Source organism: Podarcis pityusensis (genome assembly GCF_964106645.2).
Source record: "Podarcis pityusensis genome assembly, chromosome: 14".
Classification (NCBI taxonomy): Eukaryota; Metazoa; Chordata; class Lepidosauria; order Squamata; family Lacertidae; genus Podarcis; species Podarcis pityusensis.
The window spans coordinates 27,012,656-27,039,636 of NC_138039.1; the positions used below are offsets into that span (position 1 = coordinate 27,012,656).

Below are 26,981 nucleotides of genomic sequence, written 5' to 3' on the forward strand. Positions count from 1 at the left end.
TCGTTCAAAGATTACCATAATAAAGGACAAAAGTGGTAAGGACCTAACAGAAGCAGAAGACATCAAGAAGAGGTGGCAAGAATACACAGAGGAATTATACCAGAAAGATATGGATGTCTCGTACACCCCAGGTAGTGTGGTTGCTGACCTTGATCCAGACATCCTGGAGAGTGAAGTCAAATGGGCCTTAGAAAGCACTGCAAATAACAAGGCCAGTGGAAGTGATGGTATTCCAGCTGAACTATTTAAAATTTTAAAAGATGATGCTGTTAAGGTGCTCCACTCAATATGCCAGCAAGTTTGGAAAACTCAGCAGTGGCCAGAGGATTGGAGAAGATCAGTCTACATCCCAATCCCGAAGAAGGGCAGTGCCAAAGAATGCTCCAACTACCGCACAATTGCACTCATTTCACACACTAGCAAGGTTATGCTTAAAATTCTACAAGGAAGGCTCAAGCAGTATGTGGACCAAGAACTCCCAGAAGTGCAAGCTGGATTTAGAAGAGTCAGAGGAACCAGAGACCAAATTGCAAACATGCGCTGGATTATGGAGAAAGCTAGAGAGTTCCAGAAAGACATCTACTTCTGCTTCATTGACTATGCAAAAGCCTTTGACTGTATCGACCACAGCAAACTATGGCAAGTTCTTAAAGAAATGGGAGTGCCTGATCACCTCATCTGTCTCCTGAGAAATCTCTATGTGGGACAAGAAGCTACAGTTAGAAATGGATATGGAACAACTGATTGGTTCAAAATTGGGAAAGGAGTACGACAAGGCTGTATATTGTCTCCCTGGTTATTTAACTTATATGCAGAATTCATCATGCGAAAGGCTGGGCTGGATGAATCCCTAGCCGGAATTAAGATTGCTGGAAGAAATATCAACAACCTCAGATATGCAGATGACACAACCTTGATGGCAGAAAGTGAGGAGGAATTAAAGAACCTTTTATTGAGGGTGAAAGAGGAGAGCGCAAAATATGGTCTGAAGCTCAACATCAAAAAAATGAAGATCATGGGCACTGGTCCCATCACCTCCTGGCAAATAGAAGGGGAAGAAATGGAGGCAGTGAGAGATTTTACTTTCTTAGGCTCCATGATCACTGCAGATGGTGACAGCAGCCACGAAAGTAAGAGACGCCTGCTTCTTGGGAGGAAAGCAATGACAAACCTAGACAGCATCCTAAAAAGTAGAGACATCACCTTGCCAACAAAGGTCCGTATAGTAAAAGCTATGGTTTTCCCAGTAGTGATGTATGGAAGTGAGAGCTGGACCATAAAGAAGGCGGATCGCCGAAGAATTGATGCTTTTGAATTATGGCGCTGGAGGAGACTCTTGAGAGTCCCATGGACTGCAAGAAGATCAAACCTCTCCATTCTGAAGGAAATCAGCCCTGAGTGCTCACTGGAAGGACAGATCGTGAAGCTGAGGCTCCAATACTTTGGCCACCTCATGAGAAGAGAAGACTCCCTGGAAAAGACCCTGATGCTGGGAAAGATGGAGGGCACAAGGAGAAGGGGACGACAGAGGATGAGATGGTTGGATAGTGTCTTCGAAGCTACAAACATGAGTCTGACCAAACTGCGGGAGGCAGTGGAAGACAGAAGTGCCTGGCGTGCTCTGGTCCATGGGGTCACGAAGCGTCGGACACGACTAAACGACTAAACAACAACAACAACAACAAACTCCAGAATGTGCTTGGTTCCCCCAGTCATCTTGTCATCGTCGCAGGCAGGCAGCTCAGGGAGGGCAAGTGTGGGTGCAAAGAGGAGAAGGGAATGGTTGCAGGCAAATGCAGAGCAAATCCTCACAGCAAACCATCTGTCCTACAGGGTGGACTCAGATATAGCAACTGCTGCTGCTGCCCAGCCAGAGGCAAGGTTGGTGGCTACAACTGGCATGACTAAGGTCCACACTCCAGCAGGGACCTTGTCCTCCTCAGTGCTGGATTTACGTATAAGCTAAACAAGCTATAGCTTAGGGCCCCACTCTCTTGGGGGCCCCCAAAAAACAAAAACAAAACAAAACACCTGGATGTCAAATCCAAACTCTTCTTCTTACTTTTTGAAATATGGCAACCTAATAATAATGTTATTATTTATACCCTGCCTGACTGGGTTGCCCGAAAAACTCTGGGCAGCTTCCAACATATATGAAAACCTAACAAAACATTAAACATTTAAAAAAGTTTCCTATTCAGGGCTGCCTTCAGATGTCTTCTAAAGTTTGAATAGTACTTATCTTCTTGGCTTGAGGGGCACATAACGCCATACCCTCCAACATTTCTCAGATGAAAACAGGGACATTCTACAAAACCACCAATATTTCTCCAATGAAAATAGGCATGTCTTAAGGAAAAGCGGGACATTCCAGGATCAAATCAGAAACTGGGATGGCGTCTGTAAATCCAGGACTGTCCCTGGAAATTAGGAACACTTTGAGGGTCTGGGTGGTTATTAGAAATGTGATTAATAAAGTTTCTCGCAGCCAAGAGATCCAGTGTTCTGCAAAGTCTCTTTCATTCCATTACAGGTATGTGTTTTTAGGGCCCACCTTGTTTTTATGGTTGTAAGTTGTTTTATTTTTTGTTAACTATTGTTTTGAATGCCACCCTGGGACATTAGGGTGAAAGGTTGGGAATAAATAAATAAATGGCATAAGATCTCCGCACCCTGCCTTTGAGAAGCCAGAACTTTCTTTCCCTTCCAGATTGTGTGCAAATTTTTGTGCAGTCTCTTTAAAAGCAAATTAAATAAATAAATAACTGAAGACCTTACCAGCCACCTATTTTTCTTTCAGGTATCTTCAAATCGTGCTAATTAACTTCAAGGTAGATGTTCCTCACTCCAGCCTCCCTTTTCTGCCTTCAAATGCCAAAACAAATCTTGCCATAATTACCAGCAATCCTTTTCATTACTGGCTGCCTAATTATCCTATTAATAGCTCATCCTAAGAGACTGTATTGCTTGGCAGGCAAATATTTGTTTTTAAATTAGCAAACACAAAAGACAAACCGGCTCTGTTTGCCGAAGGATTTTTGAAATGCAAAATGGTTCATATTGATAGGAGGGTGAAGGATATAATCCTAGAAAAACCAAATACTTTAAGCTGCTGGAAGCAGGTTTGTCTCAACAAGGCGGTGGGGGAGGGGAAGGAAACAGACAACCTGGGTTTTATTCCGGGGGGGGGGGGGGAGGGCAGAAGACTAGGATGACAAAAAGTGTGTGTGTCAAATTTTTCAGGCAATTAACAGTTTCTGAACAGCCACATGATGAAGATAATTAATAGAAGCTTTCAAACGTTCTTCCTAACTTGTTAAATGTGCTACTGATACCTGAAACTCTGTTGAATGATCATGCAGGGCCTGATATGAAGATTGGGGGTCTCAGGAACCATCTCTTAGGTCAGTCCACCTGTCTTGTTTTGTAATGCACTAGCTGTCTCCAGAGTCCAGCCACTCCCAGAGCTTCAGCAGGTAGGCAGCTCTTATGGAACTCCCTCTCACAGGAGGCAGATGAGACAAATTCACGGAGGACAACACTTGTGATGGCTACTAGCCATGACGGCCATGCTCTGCCTCTACAATGGGGGAAGCAATGCGTCTGAATGCCCATTGCTGGAAACCACAGGACGGGAGAGGGCTCTTGTTCTCAGGTCTTGTTTGCTGGCTTACCATTGAGGGATCTGGTCAGGGCTGGATTTAGGTTTGATGAGGCCCTAAGCTACTGAAGGTAATGGGGCCCTCAGCTGTCCTTTGTCAACAACAAATTGTCCAGCTGTCCTTTGTCAACAACAAATTGTCGCTATTTTTTGTGTTGAATATATGCTATATGGTAGCATATATATGGAACTAGGTAAAGGGACCCCTGACTGTTAGGTCCAGTCGCAAACGACTCTGGGGTTGCTGCGCTCATCTCGCTTTACTGGCCAAGGGAGCCGGCGTTTGTCCGCAGACAGTTTTTCCAGGTCATGTGGCCAGCATGACTAAGCCGCTTCTGGCGAACCAGAGCAGCGCACAGAAATGCCATTTACCTTCCCGCTGGAGAGGTACCTATTTATCTACTTGCACTTTGACGTGCTTTCAAACTGCTAGGTTGGCAGGAGCTGAGACCGACCAATGGGAGCTCACCCCGTTGCGGGGATTCGAACCGCCAACCTTCTGATCGGCAAACCCTAGGCTCTGTGGTTTAGACCACAGTGCCACCTGTATCCCTCTATTTATGGACCTAACAGGTATCTAAAGCCATTTGCACATGTTGCCATGCAACCAGTCCATGCAGAATGTAGGCACCCTATGTATAGAAGTGAGCAAACCAGTGATATTTTAGGAGCAGGCTAGCAGGCTGTATTACTTACATCATAGGAGCCTATACAACACAAAACACTGTTGCTGTGTGTAGGTTTTATTTTATTTGTTTTTTATCTTATATTTTGGAAATGTACATCCAGTTGTTTTTTTCCTTTACATTTTTTGGGGGTGACCAAGAGAGTGGGCCCCTGAGCTACAGCTTGTTTAGCTTATATGTAAATCCGGCACTGAGTCTAGTTGGCTGCTGTGAGAACAGGATGCTGGACTGTACGGGTCATTGGCCTGTTCCAGCCAGACTCTTCTGTTCTTCTGGAGCTGATGGAAGTTATGATCCGAAACATCTGTAGGGAATCAGGTTGGGGAAAGCTGCTCTGGACAAAATCCTTACGAGACTCAGGCCCTTTGGCCTGACCCAGCAGCCAGGCTCTTCTGATGTTCTTAAGGGTGACTCCCCCGCCCCCACTAAAAAGTTGAACACCACAAGCAGGCCACCCCTCATCATGAAAAGCAGGGGGATCAAAGTTAAAGAGCCTGGGCAGTTGGGCATGTCTTAGCCTGGCACCAAAAAGCAGACCACATCAGTACCAGGTGTGTTTTATTGGGGATAAAAGGTAAAGGGGCCCCTGACCGTTAGGTCACGGGGATTTGAACCGCCGACCTTCTGATCAGCAAGCCCTAGGCTCTGTGGTTTAACTCTCAGCGCCACCCGTGTCCCTTTTATTGGGGATACCATTTTACAAATGGGGAGTTGCCACGGGAAAAAGCTCCTTCTCTGGTGGGCATCCTTTTCACTTCCAGTGGAGGAAGCACAAGGAAATGTAGGCAGGATATATACCACTGGATCATCTTGCCCTCTGCAACCAGATTCTTCCAAACTCAGGCAAAATAAGTTTCTAGAGCGCAAGAGGTTAAGACAGTCAGACAAATTCATTTTCATTGTCATTTATTTGTGTGCTACCTTTGCAAGGCTACGCTCCCAATGGCAGTATTCCAGATGCAAACAGTAAAGGGTATAGAATGATAGAAGTGTAGTATTGGGCCATTTAGTCCAACCTGCTGTAGTGCAGAAATCATTGGGAAATCATAGGTATGAGAATGGACAGGCTACCCAAGAAGACTACACCAGCAGTTCAGACAGAGTCAGTTCATATTTTATTTTTATTGCTAGTGTGGGTGGGTAGGTGGGTTCGAATATAATTTAAGGAGGACAGGGAGGAAGTCTGATTCTTTGAGAGAGCGCACAAAGGTGACTGTGAACCTGTCAGCTCAGGGAACAATGAAACAGACCTCAAATGAGTGCCCATCATTGTGTGGTCCACCCTGGAACATGCTGGGACCCCCAGTTTAGCACCTTGTATTTAGGACCCTGATCTCTGGAGCCTGAGACAGGCATTCACTTCATCAAGGATGCTTTTGGTCCTATCCACATTTTCTTTCACATCCTGCTTGTCAGTCTGGGGGTGTAGGATGGAGCCGTGAGTTTCCTAGGCTTTCAATATTTAAGTGGGAGGTGCTCCATTACAGGGTAGGCGATGTGCAAAGCCCGGGAGCAATTCGCCAGGAGAGTCAATTATTTATTGTGCAAGTTTAAACTGGGTCTCTTGCAGTGCCTGTATCAGCTGCATCTCAGCCCCAGGCCTGTGGCCAACAGCAGGAGGAGAGCTGAAGATTGGCATCAGAGCACCTCCAGAAGGTCCCAGGTTCAAAGAATGGAGGGAGGACTGAAAAGCCTGGAGAGCTATTGCTGTCAGTCAGTGTGCGCAATACTGTTGTGGGTTTGGGCGTCAGTCAGTGTCCCTTCCAGTTCTTGGGATCCTGTATCTGTGGGGTGAAATGTATGAGAGCAAGCTTGTCGAACCAGTCTCTGGTAATGTAGGCGATGGTTTTGGCTGCCAAATTAAGCACCACAATTAGCATAACCAAAGAAGGTGCTCTGTGCCATAGAACAAATGAGTGGATGTTTCCTCACTCTGCTCACCTAGCTGCTAGGTAGGAGAACAAGAGCCAGTGTGGTGTGTTATAACAGTGTGGTAACAGTTTCTGCTAACCTTCGTACCAAGGAAACAGAAAATGGGTAAGTGCCAGGAACTCCTCTCACCACTCAGAGATTGGGGTGGTGCGTAGGAATGCTGACATACCTGCCAAGTGTTCCAGAAAAAACGGGGCATGCCAGAGAAATGGAGCAGTTGGCTTGAGGCCATTGAGCCAGTCTACTTTATGGTGGAGCCCAGAATTCGAACCCAAGACTGTGTTTCAAGAGGAGTGCTTCAACCTCAACAGACTTCTGGCTCTCAGCTGAGTTTGTCCTCACAACAAACTTCCCTCCCCATTATGACGCTGCCAACACTCCCCAGTAGCCCCATCTCCAGTTCCACAGTGGCAATTCCACGAAGAGAGAGAGAGAGAGTGTGTATTACAAGGAGGAGCATCATCTAGGATAACAGGTAACCTTTCAGCTGAGTTTCAAAAGGGCAGTAACTAAAACTCATCATGAAATTTTGATAGAGCGTTCAGCATGCAGGTTTGAGAAAGGCTGGGCTTCCACACTGGCCCTCCTGGCAGACACCAGCTGTCCCCAACCTGGTGCCCATGAGAGTCAGTGTGGCATAGCGGTTAGAGTGTCAGACTAGGACCTAGGAGAGATCAGGGTTCAAATCCGCACTTGGCCATTAAACCTTGGGCCAGTAACTGCCTCTCTCAGCCTCACCTACTTTGCAGGGTTGTTGTTGCGATAATAAAATGGGTGGGACAATGTACACCACCTTGTGTTTATTGGAGGAAAGATTGGATATACCGGTAAATGGAATAAATCAGGGCTTCCCAAATGTGGGTCTCCAGTTATTTTTGGACTACAATTCCCATCATCCTTGACCAATTGTCCTGCTAGCTAGGGATGATGGGAATTGTAGTCCAAAACAGCTGGAGACCCACGTTTGGGAAACCCTGGAATAGATAAATAACTTTTGGACTACAACTCCGACCAGCTCCAGCCAGCACAGCCGTGCCCAGGAAAACATTCACTGTTGATGGCAGAAAATAGGGGTGTCTTAACAATATTAACAATAAGTTTATTATTTATACTCTGGCCAGCTTCCAACATATATAAAAACATAATGAAACATTAAACATTTAAAAAATCTTCTTTATACAGGGCTGCCGTCAGATGTCTTCTAAAGGTTGTATAGTTACTTATCTCTTTGGCTTGGGGGTCACATAACTCCATACCCTCCAACGTTTCCCTGATGAAAATAGTGATGTCTCCATACGCTCCAGCATTTCTCTGATGAAAATAGGGACATTCTAAGGAAAAGCTGGGAACAAATCAGACACCGGGATGGCTTCTGTAAATCTGGGACTGTCCCTGGAAAATAGGGACACTTGAAAAATTTGCACCCCTCTCAGAAGTGTGGGAAATGGCAGACCAGGAGAGGGTATTCTCTGTGGGGAGCGAGTTCTACAGAGATGTCTGGCACCTTCAAAACATACAGAAGACATGCCTCTTTTTCTCTGGGCCTTTGGCATTTTAAACCTTGGTTCAGGACTCACCCGATTCCCTTGATTGCCTTTAACTGTTTTTCATACAATATTTTCACAGTGGCTGTAGCTCAACCATGGCGAATGGCAGGTAAGAAATCAGCTTACAACAATGGTGGTCTTTATGGCGAAAGAACGAGGTTTTTCCAGGCTTGTGTGGCGTGAATATCAGCACATTTCCTGCAACGCTGAGAGGTTTGTGTTCACCTGCCAGATGGCCCACCTCGGGAAGGTCTGGGCTCTGGGTGCCAGTTGTTTTTGCATTTTGATGAGCTGAGCACATGCGGACCCCAAACATCTGGAGTTGCCATGTGGCATCTCCGGCAGGCCAGTCCATCGCTACCACCGCCCTGCCCATCCTCACTCCAGGCCTCCAAATAACAGAGGATTAATTATTCATCGCCGAGATATTGGTGGCGCAAAGGGGTCGGCTGCGACTTTGATTAAAAACCCGGCGAGTAATGAATATTCAAGGACCGGCTTCTCCCCAGAGCGACAGAAGTGTCTGGTTTCCAACACTTCCTCCAAATTAAGAAAAGGCAAACGAGACAGGGCCTTAATAAATAATATTCCCAAACTGAGAAGAAGCAACAGCCTTCGTTTTGCGATATTAGCTTCATTAACACCTACCCTTTCTCCAGGTAGAGCGTCTGTCCCCACAAACACACCCAAGCACATTCACACTTGCCGTTCCCAATCAGGACTCGGGGAAATGTTTGCACTGGAATCTGAATCGAGGACAGGGTGCGTGGAAAAGGCAGAGGCAATTTCCATTCTGCATTGTGACTCGGCAGCCATTTAATTATTTTAATTAGCCTTAATTAGTGGCAAATTTACAATGATATGCTTGATACCTGGCATTAAATCTTTCATGCATAAATGTTTTGTTAAAATGAGGGTTGGGTGGGGGGAGAAGAGAGAGAGAGACAAGTGGCTCCTTGCCAGCAATTAGTGCTGAATGCTCTAACGAAGGATTACGGCTTGGCTATGATTCATTATGACAGGCTTTGCAAAAAAAGAAAAGAAAAAAAAAGGGAGAAACAAGTTGATAGATTTTTTAAAAAACAAGAAAGCATATCTGCATTTCTTTTTTCTTTTTGCCTGCATTCTTGTGGATTTAGGACAGCTTAATTTCAAACAAGGAGGCACTAACTGCTGTACTGTGTTTGGGATTACGTTCTTGGTGGCACAAAATATTAGCATGGAAAGGTGATCAAGGAGGACACACCAGCCCTGGACTGTTCCTAACTCTCACCCAGTTTCTCTGCCTATAACTTTCAATGGGCTTACTCTCTGTAGGACTAATGTTGGCAAAAAACCCGACAACCCTCCTTTGGTCGGGCTTCAAACGCAGGTTAGCGGCATTCAATATCCAATCAAATAAGTCTGTAGATCACCTGTTGTGAAAGGGCCAGAATGGGAATGTGGGCAGGAGGCAAATATTGTCTACTGTTATCTGGTGGGGGTGGGAGGAAATCCAACAAGATTTTTAATTTTTAATTTATTTTCCACCATTTCTTTACTGCTTGACTGCAGACCCACCAAGTATCCCTATTTTCCAGGGACAGTCCCATCCTGGAATTACAGAAGCCAGTTTCTGATTTGATCCTGGAATTTGGTTTGATTCCTTAGGACATCCCTATTTTCATCGGAGAAATGTTGGAGGGTATGGAGTTATGCAACCCCCGAGCTAAGGAGATAAGTATCTATACAACCTTAAGAAGACATCTGAAGGCAGTCCTGTTTAATGTTTCATTATGTTCTTATATATGTTGGAAGCCACCCAGAGTGGCTGGGGCAGGGTATAAAATAATAAAGTTGTTGTTGTTGTGGAATATGATGTCCCTATTTTCATTGGAGAAATGTTGCAGGGTATGTGCCTAGACTTGCATTCAGACGGAAGGCCAGATCCTGCAACCTTGTGCGACCTCTTGATCATGTCTTGCAGTAGAAATGATGGGGCAACTTATTTAAAGGGACACTTAGCTCTCGGCATGGGGACAGAATGGGGATTTTTATTTTCTGTTGGTGCCTTCCAGAAACCAGCAATCAGTCTGTGGAGAAAGCTTACAGGAGCTCATTTCTCCCTGCCTGTGGTTGCCTAGCAGTTCAGTCGAAATATATTAAGAAGGAAGATCCTGTTTTGCACCACCCGGGCGCCCTCTGCTTCCTCATTAGCGGGTAAGAAATAGGAGATTGTGAACTGAAATGCACCTGGCCAGCTGCTTGGGGGGGGGGGGGAGTGCGGAAACACAAGCCTCATTTGCATTTTTAACCCCAGATGAAGAAGGCGGTTGGAAAATCCAAAACGTAAGCAACAGCGAAGCACAGCAGGGAGAAAATACGTTGAGCAAAACCCGGTGCATTGGCCAGTGTGAGGAAACCACAGCTCTAAATGAGAAGCGAAATCAACCCCAGCAGTGTCAGAGGTGCAGCGGTCTAATGTTTCAATTAGAAACTCTCCAAAGTTCACCCAGAGATCCATGTTTACGTCTCTCTGGCCGCAGTCGATGAGGCAATGAGGTGCTCCACTCTGCACGGTCCATCGATCTTCCGTCTCCCACGATGGTGGGGAAACAACCGGAGGTCAATAAGCAACACGAGGCAAAAGGCACAGCTGTCAGATCAGGCTTCCTGAAGCATTTCCTTTTCACATCCGTGGCCCAGTCGATGCCCCAAATCGAACAATTTTGTGGGAAGGAAGTGTGTACTTAGAAAAGGCAACTGCTGGAGCATGTGGAGGTGAAAGCTATGAACACAGGGCAGACCTCCTCTGCAGGGTTTGTGACATGATTTTGAAGTTCTTTCTTTCCTTAGTTATCTGTCCCTGTGCTGCAGGATCAGGCTCTTAGCTAGCTTCTGACTGGAGCCTTGTGATATCTGCCAACCCCTCACTTAAATCTGAATTCCCAGCTCTGGACTGCAAAGCCCTTCAAAACAGGAGACTGCTTCAGAGAAAGGGCTGCAAAGCAAGAGACCTGTCTCCTTGCCCCTAGTTTATCATCTACGAGAAACAGAATGTTCATGTTATATTAGGGATCTGATCCAAAATAAGTTGAGGATTAAAAATAGCATAAAGTTTGGATTTCTTTTTCCAGCTCAGACATCCCTGGGGTGTATCCAGCAGGAGTCATGATCAGAGCAGGCCCTGATGAACCGAAACGGATGGATTTCCATAGGCCTGCTGTGATGCAGTTGGATGCAAGTAAATAATCAAACAGATTATCTGGCACTGAGAACCTTTCTGCACTCCAGCTTGCTCACCACCAGATCTCAAGGCTGCCTGTTTTCTGTCTTCTGATCGCCAAGGCTGGCTCAAGAGATTTTGCTGCCTGAGGCGAAGGACAAGACGGTGCCCTCTGCCAAGGCACATATGGAAGCCAAGTGAAGGAGCAGTTGAACCTTACTCCAATACTGGTGAAATGAAAGTATCTTCCATGGCAGCTGAGAGTAGCAGGCTAGTATAAAGGGTACAGGGTAGGCCACATGGCACTCACAGCTCTGTCCCCTCCCCATCTGCCACCTGAGGCAGCTGCCTCATGCTGTCTCATTATAGGACCGGCCCTGCTGAGCACTAAACATGTATTTGAACCACTGTATTTGAACACAAGGAGAGCCTGCTGGATCAGGCCAATGGCCCATCTAGTACAGCACCCTGTTCTCACAGTGGCCAACAAGGCTCCCATGGGAGACCAGGAAACAGGAGCCGAGTCCAAGAGCCCTCTCCCTTCCTGTGGTTTCCAGCAACTGATATTCAGAAGCATCGCTGCCTCCAACTGTGGAGGCAGAGCAGAGCCATCATGGCTAGCAGCCATTGATAGCTTTCTCCTCCAGGAATTTGTCCGAATCTCTTTTAAAGCCATCCCTGTCTCGATTAACTCTGTGCTGCGTGAAATAGTACTTTCTTTTAACTGTCCGCAATCTTCCAGCATGCTTGGGACATCTGGAGTTATGAGAGAGGTAGAAAAACTGTTCTCTATTTTTCTATCTGCAGGCAGAACATCAAAATATAATATTCCTTGAGAACAGTGCTTTTTTTCCTCTGGGGGTACACAGGGGTATACATACCCCTAAACATTTTGTGAATCTAAGTTTGGCCTCATTGAGGGGCAGTATTTCAATCTAAGTAGGAAAATGAGAGTACAGTGGTACCTTGGGTTACAGATGCTTCAGGTTACAGACGCTTCAGGTTACAGACTCTGCTAACCCAGAAATAGTACCTTGAGTTAAAAACTTTGCTTCAGGATGAGAACAGAAATCATGTGGCGGCGGCGCAGCGGCAGCGGGAGGCCCCATTAGCTAAAGTGGTACCTCAGGTTAAGAACAGTTTCAGGTTAAGAATGGACCTCCAGAATGAATTAAGTTCTTAACCCGAGGTACCACTGTACCCTTAAACTTTTTTTTTAAAAGAAAAAAAGCACTCATTGAGAATGAGTACACAGCTATAGAGAGGGAATGGAGGATGGTCAGGCCAAAAGGGAGGGGGTCCCGCTTTGGTGTCCCCCACCCCACTCAGTCTTCCCACCCGCCATCACTGCCCCACCATCACTCCAGTACTGCACACTTATGGGCATTTCCTCCTTGTATAACTCAAGCTACTGCTCCCAAAGCAGATTCTCAACCGAAATCTTTAGTTGTGATCGCTAGAAGCATTAGTGCATGCTGACTGAGTTACACACCAACTGCTGTTATATTGTGAAAGGGCTTCTGGTAGGCAGAATAAATGGAAGCCAAGAACATGAAAGCTTTTACCTGAAGGCTCTTTTTGATGTTGTTGCTAAGCAGAGCAAGATGAAAGTGAAGCCTGCCTCTCTCTCTCTCTCTCTCTCTCTCTCTCTCTCTCTCTCTCTCACACACACACACACACACACACACACACACACACAAACTCTTGCTGTTATTATCAGATGGCTTTGCAGTACTCTGGTAGCATTTCAAACAACATCCTTTTGGGATTGGATTTTAAAACCATGTTGTGCATTAGGTAAATTTTGACGGAATCCAGCTGGATTCTCTCATTTAAGTTCTGTCTTTGCCTATGGGCTCGTTCAGTGACTGCCTCTGATAATAATCCCCTTATCTGTGAAATGGGAGCACAATGGGCCTATCTAACAGGGCCTACTTTTCACTAAAAAGGAGCTATGTGTTTTCCAGGTTGTCATATGCAAGCAGGATTTGCAAGAAAAGGTTGCAGTGGCACATTTTGCATTGTTGGTTTTAGAGATGTATTTTATGGATATATTGAACTACTGTATGGACTGCTGCCCTGAGAGGCAACTGCTTCACCTTGACTCATTGGTGGGCCAGCTCCAAGACAGAGGACTTTCCTGATGATGGAAGTCCTGTGGACCAAAGCAACTCACTTCCCTCCCCATCCCTGCTGCCTTTGCTGACGCTGCACAGAATACCCAGGTGGGCACAGCTGGGTCAGTTCAACTCCTTGCAACTCACCCACCCAGGTCTTAGTAATAAACAAATAATAACAGGAGCTGGCAACCTGCTAAACTGCCCAGCATAATCCATGTGGAGTTTGGAAAGGCAGCGATGCAAACTGGGTGGCTTTAATTAGGATTCCATTTAGATATAAGGAGATAAACATTTGCCTGTATACTAAATGCTGATTAGTTCCTTAAAACGTATTTGTTGAGGTCGATGGAACAACAAATAGATATGGATCAGGCCATGGTTAACTCCCAACAAGCACATGTTTGACAAACAATTAGACTTTAATATAATGCAACCAACCTGCTCCGTTGAAATTAAGCGCTTAAGCTGGTCTGCAGGAATAAATGAGGAGTGTTTAATAAATGTCTTGGGAGGATCAGGGGGTCTTTCTTTCAGAAAACAACTTGTTTTATTATCAGATCCTTCCTTTCTTATTGAAAAAGCATGGCTTCAAGAACTCGTCTGTGATGCCTAAAGCCCTCGTCTCCCTCATACGTACAAACACAACAAATAATCTTATTTGTATGCCGCTTTTACACAGCCCAAACCATGCTCAAGGTGGCTTACATCTTAAAAAAATACATTTATAACATAACAAAAGTAGCCATAAGCAATAAATAAAACATAAAAAATATGCAACCAGACCAACAATTTTCACACAAATCACAGGTTCTGAAATAAAGATACAAAAAACCAACAGCAGCAACCCCGTAATAAAACACCCCAACCCCAAAACAACATCTTCAGTTATGCCAGTCACAGAATCATAGAATTGTAGGGTTCGGAGGGACCCCAAGGGTCATCTAGTCCAACCCCCTGCAATGCAGGAATCAGAGCTGGTCCAGTCTTCCTACTTTGGTGGAGGAAAGAAGGGCTGCATCCAAGCAACATCCATCAGACTCCTGAACTGGTTTTTCTTCCCCCATCTCCTCTGTGAGGGATCTGATTTGTTGGCTGACTATTTCTACCACTCCAGCAAAGGCAGGAAATGAGCTGTGGCTCGGATGTCAGAGTTGCTGTCAGGGGCAACCAGGAAGCTCCCAGTGACTGATGGTGTGTGCTGAGACCTCAGAGACCTCGGCTGTTTCGAGACGGGTGTTATTGTGGACCAGCTGCTCCTCATGCAGGCTCGTTTTTCCACAGCAAGCCCAACTGTATTGTCAGCATACAAGTCCCAGCCTCCGCCCCCAAACCCCACCGTCCAGTATTCCAAATGCAGCCACGGAATTGTAGAATTGGAAGGTACCACACAAGGATCATCTAGTGCAAGCCCCTTCAGTGTAGAAATCTTTCCCTACGACTTCGGACTAAAACCCACAACCCTGTGATTATGCGTCTCCTGCTTACTGACTGGATTTGTATAAACAGGTTGCTGTTTTCCTTACCGGATCAGAACCCTCCTTTCCTTGGCTGGTCTGAGTTTCTCAGTGTCTGCCTTCTCCAAGGAGTATTTTGTGTGTGCCGTTTAAGTCACGAGAACATCAGAAGTGCCCATGGATCAGGCCCATGGTCCATCTGGTCCAGCTTCTTGTCTTCACAGTGGCCACCCAGATCCCTCCATAGGCAACCCAGAGCCCTCTCCCCTCCTGTGGTTTCCAGCAACCAATATTCAGATGACCGTGGAGGCCGAGAGCATAGCCAACATGGCTAGTAGCCACCCATAGGCCTCTCCTTTACGAATTCATCTAAATCTCTGCCTGCGCTGGAGGAGAGCCCATCCCCGCGCTGGCTCTTGAAATGGGATGCAGGCCTCTGCGAACAAAGGCCTCTCTTCATCCCTTTTCGGCCTCCCTCCCTCAGTATGAAGGTCAGGGGAAAGGCTGACTTATAAAGGCATAAACAAACCGTGCAGAAATGCTTATGGTAATTCCACTTCTCTTCAGAAATATCAGCTCCCCCCCCCCCGCTCTCTCCTTTTTTTTTGAAATCTGCTTTAAATGGTTTCCCTTCTAATGAAAACCCGCATGTAATCTGTTAGCAAGGGATGTCTGCCGGCCCATGAATTATTCAGCAGGCCCTCTGTTCCGTTATCTGGCGTCTCTTGAGATTCCCCCTCCATTGTCCGCCATGATGGGTCATTATGCACTCGGTGGATTTAATCTTTTAGGCTATCCAGCAGCACAGGGGGAGCAGGCGGAGGGGGTGGGGCGGGGGGGGGAATGTATGAATAACAATTTCCCTGTAATAACCTTCAACTAACCTTTCAACCAGAGTGAGTAATTCCAATCCTATTTTCACATCAATGGCAGAGTCAAAGCCAGGCAATTATCTCTTATCTGTTCCACCACTGTCTCTCCCCCCACCCTTTAATTTTGAAGAAGAAGGAGAGGAGGGGGGGATGATGTTAAAGTACTTGCTGGAGTCAAGAAGAAGAAAAGGGAGCAGAGCAAAGTGGCGGGGAGAAGGCTTGATTAACAACTTCGATAGGCAGGGATTTTAGGCAATTATTTGCCCTCTCTTTCCCCCCCTCCCCTGCTGCAGCTTCATTCCTGGTCAGCTGTGTCCCACCTGTTTCCTGTCCTGCCCTTACAATTTATCCCACTTAGTGGACCTTTTGACTTGGCCAGAAGATGCTAGCAATGAGGGATGTGGGAGGAAGACTGCCCTGATCCTGTTATAAGGTAGCTCTATCATATTTGCAAAAGGGACGCGGGTGGTGCTGTGGGTTAAACCACAAAGTCTAGGACCTGCTGGTCAGAAGGTCGGCGGTTCGAATCCCCGCGATGGGGTGAGCTGCCGTTGCTCAGTCCCAGCTCCTGCCAACCTACAGTTCGCAAGCACATCAAAGTGCAAGTAGATAAATAGGTACCGCTCCGGCGGGAAGGTAAACGGCGTTTCCGTGTGCTGCTCTGGTTCGCCAGAAGCGGTTTGTCATGCTGGCCACATGACCCGGAAGCTGTACGCTGGCTCCCTCGGCCAGTAAAGCGAGATGAATGCCACAACCCCAGAGTCGTCCATGACTGGACCTAATGGTCAGGGGTCCCTTTACCTTTACCTTTATCATATTTGCACTTCTTGCTTATTTCATAGAATTGTAGAGTTGGACAGGGACCTTGAGGGATAACTAGTCCACCCCCCCACCCTGCAATACAGGAATCTCAGCTAAAGCCTCCCAGACAGATGGCCATCCAACTTCTGCTTAAAAACCTCCAAGGAAGGAAATTCCATCACCTTCTGAGGGAGTCAAACTGCTCTGACCCTCAGAAAGCTCATCACGCACTTCAAAATGCACGAACAATTGGTGGGTCAGTTGTGTTTTGGCCCCCTCAAGCCTAGTTGCCTGCTTAAATGCTTCTATTATTTGGAAGCTGAAGAAGCCATGGTGAAGAGAAGGTCCCAAAAGATGTCTCCTCTTTGTAGACCCGTGCCTGGAGTTGATCAAATCAAGGGTTGAATTTAGATTCTAGATTGCTTCATAAGATTGTCATTGGAGGGCCTTGCCTGTGGAGGTAAAATCACTGGCTACCAGAGAAGATCGTTGGTTTCAGTGCCTCAAATATAGAATTCCCTCCCAATGGAGATCTTCCTGACATTTTGCCATTAACTTTTAGAGCCAAAGTTTGCCTTGTTTATTTAGCCTTTGAGTGGGTTGATTTAATGTGATTGGGGTTTGTTTGCTTATCGTTTGTTTATTTATTTTATTTATATTTCACCATTTCCTCCAAGCAGCTGAACACATGGTTCTCTGCCCTCCCCACTGATTCCCACAACAACCCAGTGAGGTAGGTTTGGCTGAGAGGCAGTAACTGGCCCTAGGTCCCACTGCAAGCTTCAATAAAAATAAAATAAAATCCATAAAAATCCATAACTAACTCAGATTCTGCCCCCCTCCTAAGAAAAGGCTTGCTGGCCCTAACAAAAGGCTTGCCCCCCCCCAAAAAAAATCCTGGCTATGCCCATGCATGGCTGAGTGGGGATTCAAACTCTGGTTTCTCAGGTCCTAGTCCAAAACTCTAACTTGAATGTTGCTACTTGAAGCAACACTTCAAGGCAACTACCTTTGAAATCAGCATGTCTCCTAATTTTGAGGTGCAGTTATCCAATTAAAACAGGTGTTCAAAAGTGCATGCATGCCTAAAATGCATCTCTTGGTGAAATTTACATGGAAACGTGCATTATATTAGAGAAAAATGCTTGGGGAAAGTATGTATATTAGGGGAAATGCAGACTGAAACACTAACCTTTTAAAAGTTAAGGTGTATAACAGTTAAGTAAGTTGGAGGAATAAATTATGTTTACCACTATTACTCATTTATGCATGTTCTATTTTTATGCTATGCCTTCTTAGTACCTTATGTATGACTGCAACACAGTACGCGTTGATGATGTGATATAATAGGAAAGCAAATAAATAAATGAATAAAAAGAATGATCAAATTGGTGTAAAAATGTGGCAAGCTGAGCTTAAGATTCTAATGATGTGAAACTGAGCGAAACCAGCTGAGATTCCTGCATTGAAGAGGGTTGGACTAGATGACCCTGGAGTTCCTTCCCGGCTCTATAGCTCTTATGATTCTACTATTCTAGGGTTAAATTCAGGAAATCCAGTCATGGTCCTCCCGTGTAACATGTAGCTTTGCCCTTGGATCAAACAGACGCTTTCCGCTTTGCCAGCTGGCAGTCTGTCACGGACCGGATAAATGTGAGCTATTGTCCAGGCACATTTTACAAGGCCATAAAGAAAAAGAAAAACAGAAGTGGAGCTCAGAAAGGAACCCAACACAAGATCCATTGAAATCCATGTGTGTGTGTCTGAGTCTCATTTGGCAGCGAAGGGAACGTCCGCTTCTTGAAACACTCCCTCCAAGGTAGCCTTCCAGAGAGTCAGATTTCAGATAAAGTGACCCCTTCCTTGAAGACTTTTTGCACTTCTCAGACGTTTGGAGGAAGCCGTTCTGGGTTGGTTCACACGCAATGTTTAATGGCTTTCTTAACTCCAGAGAGCGGATGTCTACTTGTGTGGGAGCTGGGCAGTCTGGGAAGAGGAGGCAGGCCTCAGATCTCAGCCAGAGCAACTCCTGGAACCTCCAACACATGTATATTTTTTCTGCACCAGAGATTGAGAAACTTGCTGTGCTTTTGGTGCTCTGAGATCCTATCTCATGCAACGCACTCCTTGGGAGTTGGCCAACTCTCAGGTGTTGAGAAAGCAGCGGAGAGTAATGTGAAGAACTCGTGTGTGTGTGTGTGTGTGTGTGCCAACATTTTGCACATACCATGTACCCTCAAAGGGGAAGTATTAAAAGTACACCGAGTGAGTGACTCCAGCACAGCCAAGTAGTGCTCTGCATCTTTTGAAAACCACAGAAACACTGATTAAAAAAAAAAGGGGGGGGGGGAGCAAGATATGAATAGTGTTTGTTGGCAAGGGAGGAGGAAGTCAACTCAAACCACAGAGAGAGAAGTTTTGATACAGTTCTAGTTTCCAGTTCAGTGCAATGTATTCATTTAAAACCAGAGGTCATTGCAAGGTTCAAGTTTTTAAAGACCTCCCCCAGAGCATAACAAAATACAGCTTTCCCAAGGAAAATACAGGTTTTCCATGAAGGATGGGGCAGGAATTGGATCTGTTAGGCCCTTTTGTTCTCCTTTCCAAAAGGAGATGAGTTTCTTAATTGTTAAATTAGTGGAAGGAAACAAAAAGCTTTGGGTTTTTCTTTTTAATGGATTCTCTGTTGCCTGTTCTTCTGCAGTGCCTGACACATCTGAACTCATAACCAAACCATAAATCTGGATTAAGATTCAACCTTTGCATTCATGTCCAACAATGCACTGTGACCAGTAACCTCCTCCTTCTCCCCACCATGGGGAACAATATTATGCATTTGTAGATCCGTCTCTGAATTCCAAGGCAGAGCAAAAGAAGAGTCTGGCCAAGGCATTGTCCAGACACTCTTCGCTTTCTACTTTTGTTACCAAGTGGAGTTACATGTCGTATTTCAAAGGTGGTCTTGACTGTTTCCTTCCAAGTCTCTTACTGGGAAACTGGGAAAGAGCCAAGACATAGTTGGGCTTGCCCTGCAGCTCTGAGCTCCTCTTCACAGGAAGTGATGTCAGTGCCCTTCTAGTCTTGTGTCTCTATGCCCTGGATGCAGCCCTGTGATACGGCAGCAAAAAAAGCTAATGCAATTCTAAGCTGCATCAACAATAGTCTAGCGTCCCATTCAAGGGAAGTAATGGTACCACTCTTTTCTGCCTTGGTCAGACCCCACTTGAAGTCCTATGTCCAGTTATGGGCACTACAGCTGAAGAAGGGTGTTGACAAGCTGGAACGTGCACCAAGGAGGGACAACCAAGATAATCAAGGGTCTGAAAACCAAACCAGTGAGGAACAGTTGAGTGAGTTGGGTACGACTAGCCTGGAAGAGAAGACCGAGAGGTGAAATGTTAGCTGACTTAAAATATCTGAAGGGTTGTCATATGGAAGATGGAGCAAGCTTGCTTTCTGCTGCTCCAGAGGGGAAGACCTGAACCAATGGATTCAAACGACAAAGGAGAGTCCAACTAAACCTTTGGAATAACTGTTTGATGATAAGAGCTGTTTGATAGTGGAATGGACTCCATTGGGAGGTTGTGGACCCTCCTTCAGCAGAGTTTTTTGCCCTCTGCCATGGATTCTTTAGCTAGGCCTCCTGCCTTGCAGGGAGTTGGACCTGATGAGCCTTGGTGTCCCTTTCAGCTCTACAATTCTAGGATTCTATGTTCTTCGTGGGACACGGGTGGCGTTGTGGTTTAAACTTGCCGATTGGAAGATTGGCGGTTCAAGACCCCACGACGGGGTGAGCTCCTGTTGTTCGGTCCCTGCTCCTGCCAACCTAGCAGTTTGAAAGCACGCAGTGCAAGTAGATAAATAGGTACCACTCCGGCAGGAAGGTAAATGGCATTTCCGTGCACTGCTCTGGTTCGCCAGAAGCGGCTTAGTCATGCTGGCCACATGACCCAGAAAAACTGTCTGCAGAAGCGGACAAACGCTGGCTCCCTTGGCCTGTAAAGCGAGATGAGCACCGCAACCCCAGAATTCTTCGTGATTGGACTTTACTGTCAGGGGTCTTTATGTTCCCTTTATGTTCTTCATCATGAACTAAATCATCTGTGAAATTCTCCCACGGAAATCCAACAGGTTCAGCTTCAGTTGTTGAACAACACAGAGCAACCTTAGGAGTGCGGTATGGATTTCACCTCCTTTTCAATGGGAGCCCCACGTGGGAGAATTGCCTGGGAGTTTTCACCCCTTGTTACTTTGCATCCAAGTGATTGCCCCAGTCAGTTTTAAGCTATCTGAGCACATAGAGTCCCTCCCGGCAGGGATTTCTGCTCAGAGAACAAATTGTATAAATGCATTTAACAACTGAACAGGGCAGACGGTGAGGAATTCTCCACAAAAGCTCTGGGACTCAGAGTCTTGTTTGTATTAAGGAACATGCTATGCAAATCCGGCAGCTATCTGGAGCCATAAATAGCTGCAGAGATGAATTTAATATCTCTGTGTGGTGGCGGCGGCAGCCGCGACAATGATCAAATGAAGTCCAGACGAAACCGTTCAGCGCTGTTTACACTGGGAGTTATTGAGCACACCTCTGAGACACAAAGCGGTTGTGTGTGTCTCTCCTCCTTGCCCCGCCCTTTGTGGAAAATCAGCCGGGCTGTTGGCAAGATGGAATCCAACTTGGATTTTTGTGGAGCGACAAAGAGAGAGAGAGAGAAAGAAAGGAGGTGAATCAGGAGCTTAATTAGCAAAAGCTGTTTACTGAATATCCAATAAATTAAAATGCATGGAACATGTATTTTAATGAAGGCTCCTTAGGAGAATCCAGTTTTTCCTGGCTAATCTCAGTGTCACTTCCAGCCGGCCAACCACTTCCCCATAAGAGCAACACCCCAAAAATTGGTCTTGTTTGAAAGGAAAAGAGTCACACTGCATTACAAGGGGTTGGACTAGATGACCCTATGGGTCCCTTACAAAAGATCCTGTCATTCTATGCTTTTTTAGCACCTGCAGCCCCCAAAACACATTGGCTTGAACTTCCCCAAATGCAACAGGACAGCCTTCCCCCGCCCTGCCGCCCTACAGGTATGCTGTCATTTATTTATTTATTGCATTTATATCCTGCCTTTCCCCCCCTCCAAGTAACTCGAGGTGGTGTACGTGGTTCTCCCTCTCCTCATTTAATCTGCACAGCAACCCTGTGAGGTAGGCTAGGCTGAGAGACAGTGACTGGCCCAGTGAGTTTTGCGACTGAGTGGGGATCTGAACCCTGGTCTTCCAATTCCAGGTCGAGCAACTCTAACCACTACACTACACAGAAGCACTGATTTTTGTAGCACATCTGCTCCCATGCTGGCTGGGGGTGATGGGAATTGCAGTCCAGAACAGCCAAAGGATGCTAGGAGATGGGGGAGTCTAAACTAAGAGGGGGGAACGCCAGCTGCACAGAGACCATTTTCTCATGCAGGGAAGCACAAAGCACAAAGATTAGAAAGGTGTTTCAATGACAGCCCTTGCCCTTCCAAGATCATAGAGCCTTGCCTAGCTGAGGCAGAGTGGGGCAAGACCAAGGAATGCAGTGATGGCACCCTCTGCAGGAGCATGTGGTCCCAGTGCCTGCAGCATCCCTGTCCTCGCGAGAGTGGTCTGCCACAGAGGGGTCCTGCACTGTGCAACCTCACAAGGCTGTGATGCTAATCTGAGGAATGCAATCCCTACGAGAAGGGCCCCCAATGGTCATCTTGTCAAACCCTCTGCCAGGGCCAATTCTAGAGCCAAATTGATTGAAGGACTTGTGTTCCTAGGTTCTTGCATGTCCCCTTTAAGATTTATTGACCAGTCTGAAACAGGAAGTAGAGGGGACAATTCATCTTGTATCAGCTTAATCGACTCTGTTTTGCTCTCCCGAAGGAAAAACTGTGTGATTTTACTTTGTTTTCTCCGAAGTTCAGGAGAGCTACTTGTAAAATTTTGCATAATTCTCAGGGCTTTACATGCCTTCCTTGTGTACGCTGCATTGGTCAACCACTTGGACAGAGAATGGAGCAAAGCCTTCAGCTTGCACAGAGTCCCACACCCAATGGAGAGAGGCTGTTAATTCTTGCTTTTCTTTTCCTTCTCACCTTATCAATAAAACACTGACTCACCCCCCCCTTTTTTCTCATCCCAGCGCTTCCTATTAAAATCAAGCCTTTTGTGAGAAACATGAGGACTAGAAACTTGATTTAAAACGAAGGGAAGTCTTTTGGCCCCATGGCAGAACGTTGGAGGCAGCAATGTGTCTGAATACCAGTTGCTACAAACTGCAAGAGGAGAGAAGGCTTTTGGGCTCAGGACGTGCTTGTGGTTCATGGGCCACTGGCCTGATTCATCAGGATCTTCTGATGTTCTTCCCTGTGCAAGAATCTTATTACTGACTCCTCCTGGGGTGTTTGTGCAGGAGGCCCAGTCCTGGAGACCATCGACACTTTCTAGGAGAGGCCAGCTGCGAGGGTCATCCATGAGAAGTCCTGACAAAGCACTTCCTACAGCCCAACACACCTTCAATGCACCGTAAGTGATTAAAGGGGGGGGGGGGCAATTCACCGTCATGCTGCTTGCCCTGAAGTGCAGCGCCCCTCCCACCCTCGCACGGCTGTCCCGGCGCAGAAATCTGCAATCGAGCCAGGATTTGGAATGAGCTGCCAGTACATTGCAGCAGAGCAGATGGCGGGCGCTCAGAAGTGTTTGAAAAGCCTCATTTGATTATACATGAACGCCGCGTCTCTCGCAGGCCCGAGCTGATATTTCCATTAAGCACGCTCCGCAAAGCATTACAGCCCCGTAGCTGCCGTCTCCTTCCGCACGGATGCCTTACTGCACTCGTCGGCCTCTTATCCTTGCCTGCCTTTTATCATGGCTTCCACCACGGCACTTAATGGCCCGCCGGCCATTGGGTGGGTGTTTCTAAGGATCACGACCGATACTTTTGTTGGGAGATTCAGGGCAGATAAAGTAAAGGACCTTCTTCACACAGCGTGTGGTTAAACTGTGGAACTCCCTACCTGTGGGCAGTCCCTCCATAGGTGGGGTAAGCTGCCTCTTTTTCCACAGCCTCTCCAACAAGTCTGAGAAGATTATGAAGATTGCTAGATAGGCCAGTGACCTGGTCCAGCAGGCTTGTTTTATGTCCTTATGTGATGTCATATGAAAAAGTTGCACTGATGGCGATTTGCCCAGCTGCTTTCCCTGCCAACACACCACCACAACAATTCCTATCTGGGGTTATCTAGCCCCTTGGGGTGGATTCAGATGAGCCGCAAGGTCTGAACTGGTGAAAAGTGGTTATGTGAATCCACTGACATCCGACGACAGCATGGTGGGATCTCAGCCAGCTCCATTCTTCGGAGGACCACAATGCTTCACTCCAGAACCCTGCATCAAGGATGGAGCCAGAGCGAACGGCTGGGTCACAGAGGATGACATCTATATTGTCATTTCCATGGACTCAGGCCACTTATGAGCGTTATAACTTGATATGTGTTCTGCGAGCCCGGCAGACTTGTTAAAAGAGAAAACCTGCAGACTTTGCTGAGAACAATTCAAGATGACTGCATTTGCCAGAACGAGACCCAGACTGAATAAGTGGGAATGCAATAATGTCTAAGGCTGGAGCTATCCTCTGGGTCACCGTTAAAAGGTTCTGGCAGACTTGCAAGGAGGCCGAGGGCACGGGGCACAAAACTCTGTATTACAACTCAGGAAAATATAATAAGAGGGTAATAAACCAGACCAAGAGTTCCAGAAGTGTGATTTAATTTCTCTCTCTCTAATTTTCTTGCTGCCACCAAGATAAACAACTTAAATTAGATGAGGGGCTCATGGAGATGGACGGTGTGCCCTTCCCTGGCAGGAAGAGGCTTTATAATGCCACAGGGTGAAATCTAATCGCAACAGCTCCGCGGGGGATTGTTCCTTATGTGTTGCCAGGCTGCAGTGGGAAGCTCAGCTTGCGGGTTTTTTTAAAAAATCCAGTTCTCTCTTCCTTTGGCAAATCTGCTGGAAGTGCTTGGTCACTTTGCCTGGAACATTGATGAGAGCTCGGTTGCAACACCTCTGAAGGCATTGTTCCCAAAAAAAAGGCAAAGTATTTGCATAAAATTGGCATTTATGAATTTATACAGATGCAAAGCAAATTTAGATATAATTGTTCTAAGTTAAACAGAGAAACAATACAACTCTTTATGGGGTGGGGAAGGCTGGAACTGAGATGAGGCAGCGGTGTGCCCACTGAGTGTGCTGACCAGGTGTGTCTACTCCTGAGGGGCAACTTAAGAAAATAAGAAGAGCCCACTGGATCAATGGCCCATCAAGTCCAGCATCCTGTTCTCACAGTGGCCAACCAACTGCCTCAATGGGAAGCCCATAAGCAGGATTCAAGCACGACAGCCCACTTCTTTCCCGTGGCTTCCAGAAACTGGTATTTGTAAGCATTGCTGCCTCCAGCCTTAGAGGGAAACATTAGTCATCTTGGCTAAAGGTAAAGGTAAAGGGACCCGTGACCATTAGGTCCAGTCGTGACCGATTCTGGGGTTGCGGTGCTCATCTCGCTTTATTGGCTGAGGGAGCCAGCATGCAGTTTCCAGGTCATGTGGCCAGCATGACTAAACCGCTTCTGGCAAACCAGAGCAGCGCACGGAAACACCGTTTACCTTCACGATAGAGGGGTACCTATTTATCTACTTGCACTTTGACGTGCTTTCGAACGGCTGGGTTGGCAGGAGCAGGGACCGAGCAACGGGAGCTCACCCCGTCGTGGGGATTCGAACCGCCGACCTTCTGATCAGCAAGTCCTGGGCTCTTTGGTTTAACCCATAGCGCCACCCGCGTCCCTTGTCATCTTGGCTAGTAGCCATCAAATTCTACATGAATTTATCTCATCCTCTTCTAAGCCTTCTAGGTTGGTGGCCATCACCGCCTCCTGTGGGAGGGAGTTCCACAGTTTAACCATGCACTGCGTGAAGTACTTCAACCCACCCGCCCCTTAAACTGGGCTTGGGCTGGGCAAGCCCTTCTGATGGATGACTCCACTGAACAAAGAACTGTCCTCTGTAAAGTGCAATATGTGGCCACCCTCTCTCCCTCTGTGGGAGAAATCTGACCTTTTCACACTGTCACAGATGCACACTTTGCAACTGCAGCCTTGTTTGGTGCATGGTGACCATGTCACACGAACAGCTCATTGGAGACCTGGAAGCAGCAATGCACTCAGACCCAAAGCATCCATCAGGTGCCTGGCAGGGCTGCCAACAGGATTTCCTGGCCCGCCACATCACCTGTAATTTATCGGCAAGAACAACTGTGCCACCTGCTTCTGTGGGGCATGGTTCAATGATAGCATATCCTTTGATGCAGGGTATCTCTGGTTCATAAGAACGTAAGACAAGCCCGTCTAGTCCAGCATCCTCTTCTCACAGTGGCCAACCAGGTGCCTATTATGGGAAACCCGCAAACAGGACCCGAGCCCAAGAGCCCTCTCCCCTCCTGTGGTTTCCAGCAACTGGCATTCAGAAGCATCACTGTCTCCAGCTGTGGAGACAGAGCAGAGCCATCATGGCTAGTGGCCATTGATACCTCTCTCTCCTCCTTGGTACCTCCAGGTAGGAAAGACCCTCACCTGAAATCCTTTAGAGCCACAGCCAGCCAGTGTCACCAGTGCTGAGCTAGATGGACCAATAGTCTCTGTGCAAGGCAGTTTCCTATGTTCCTATAGGCTCCCAGAGGACAGGGAGGGGTGGGCTGGCTCCTGCTTAAAGGAGCACCTGGGTAGATAATGGCCACCTGCTGGCTCTGGTGATGAAGAGCTTTGCGGATGATCTCCTCTGCACGTGGCTGGGCTTCCGAGTCTCTCTCTCCGCTTCGGCTTTTCAATTAAAATCGTATCTGATCCTTTCCAGGGTCCTCGCTATTATTTTATGTATTGATTTCCTTCATTTCAGTTTATTACCTGCTGCTCCCACCAGCGCCCAGGGCCAATTAGAACCGTTACAAGCAGCATGAAAAATACCCGTGAATAAAACAACCGGGAGACTAAAAGTATCCGCGAGGTCCCATTTAACTATCTGTTGTTAAAATGATTGCGGGGAGAGAACCGGGGGGGGGGGGCTTCTGAGGTGTAGCCCTGGGGAGCGCTTGTTCTTCCTGATTAATAACACAAAGCACAGTTTGCAAATCTTGGGCTGCAGCTTTGCTGACCAGTGTGGAGCAAAGCCACCTTCCTTCACACTCCATGGCAATATATCAGCTGTTGATCGGACAAACATCTTGGGAACAGATGACGTTGCCGCTGCAACAATCCTTGTTTGGATTCGTGATCTTCCCGCAGTGATCACCCAGAGGAAACCTCCCATGGATTCCTCTGACATTCCCTCTCTTTCACCTCTTTTGCTATTTGCCATCGGACTGGACAAAGAGAGGCCTAATTAGCTGCAACCTACTGGTGATAATTTATCATCCGGAATTACTCTCTGTTGCAAAGGCTGCCTATGTGGGGTGGGGTGGGGGGTGTTTTTCCACAGTGGTGTGTGTGTGTGTGTGTGTGTGTGTGTGTGTGTTAACATTCCAAAAGGATTCTCGTCATCTGCCAGCAGCACGAACAATCTGTAAAGTAATGAGGTGCCACTGATGATCTTAGAGGCAGATCGAGACAAAGCTGTAATTGCTCTTCC

The 26,981-nt window shown here is 46.8% G+C and overlaps 1 long non-coding RNA gene across 1 annotated transcript; it reads right to left on the reverse strand.

The window, feature by feature from the left end:
• Positions 1 to 7,357: 7,357 nt before the first annotated feature.
• LOC308462465 lies at positions 7,358 to 10,678 on the reverse strand. Its single transcript, XR_013979166.1, has 2 exons — positions 8,475 to 10,678; positions 7,358 to 7,610 (listed from the first exon to the last, which is right to left on the reverse strand). It is a non-coding gene; the product is annotated as an uncharacterized lncRNA (long non-coding RNA).
• Positions 10,679 to 26,981: the final 16,303 nt, after the last annotated feature.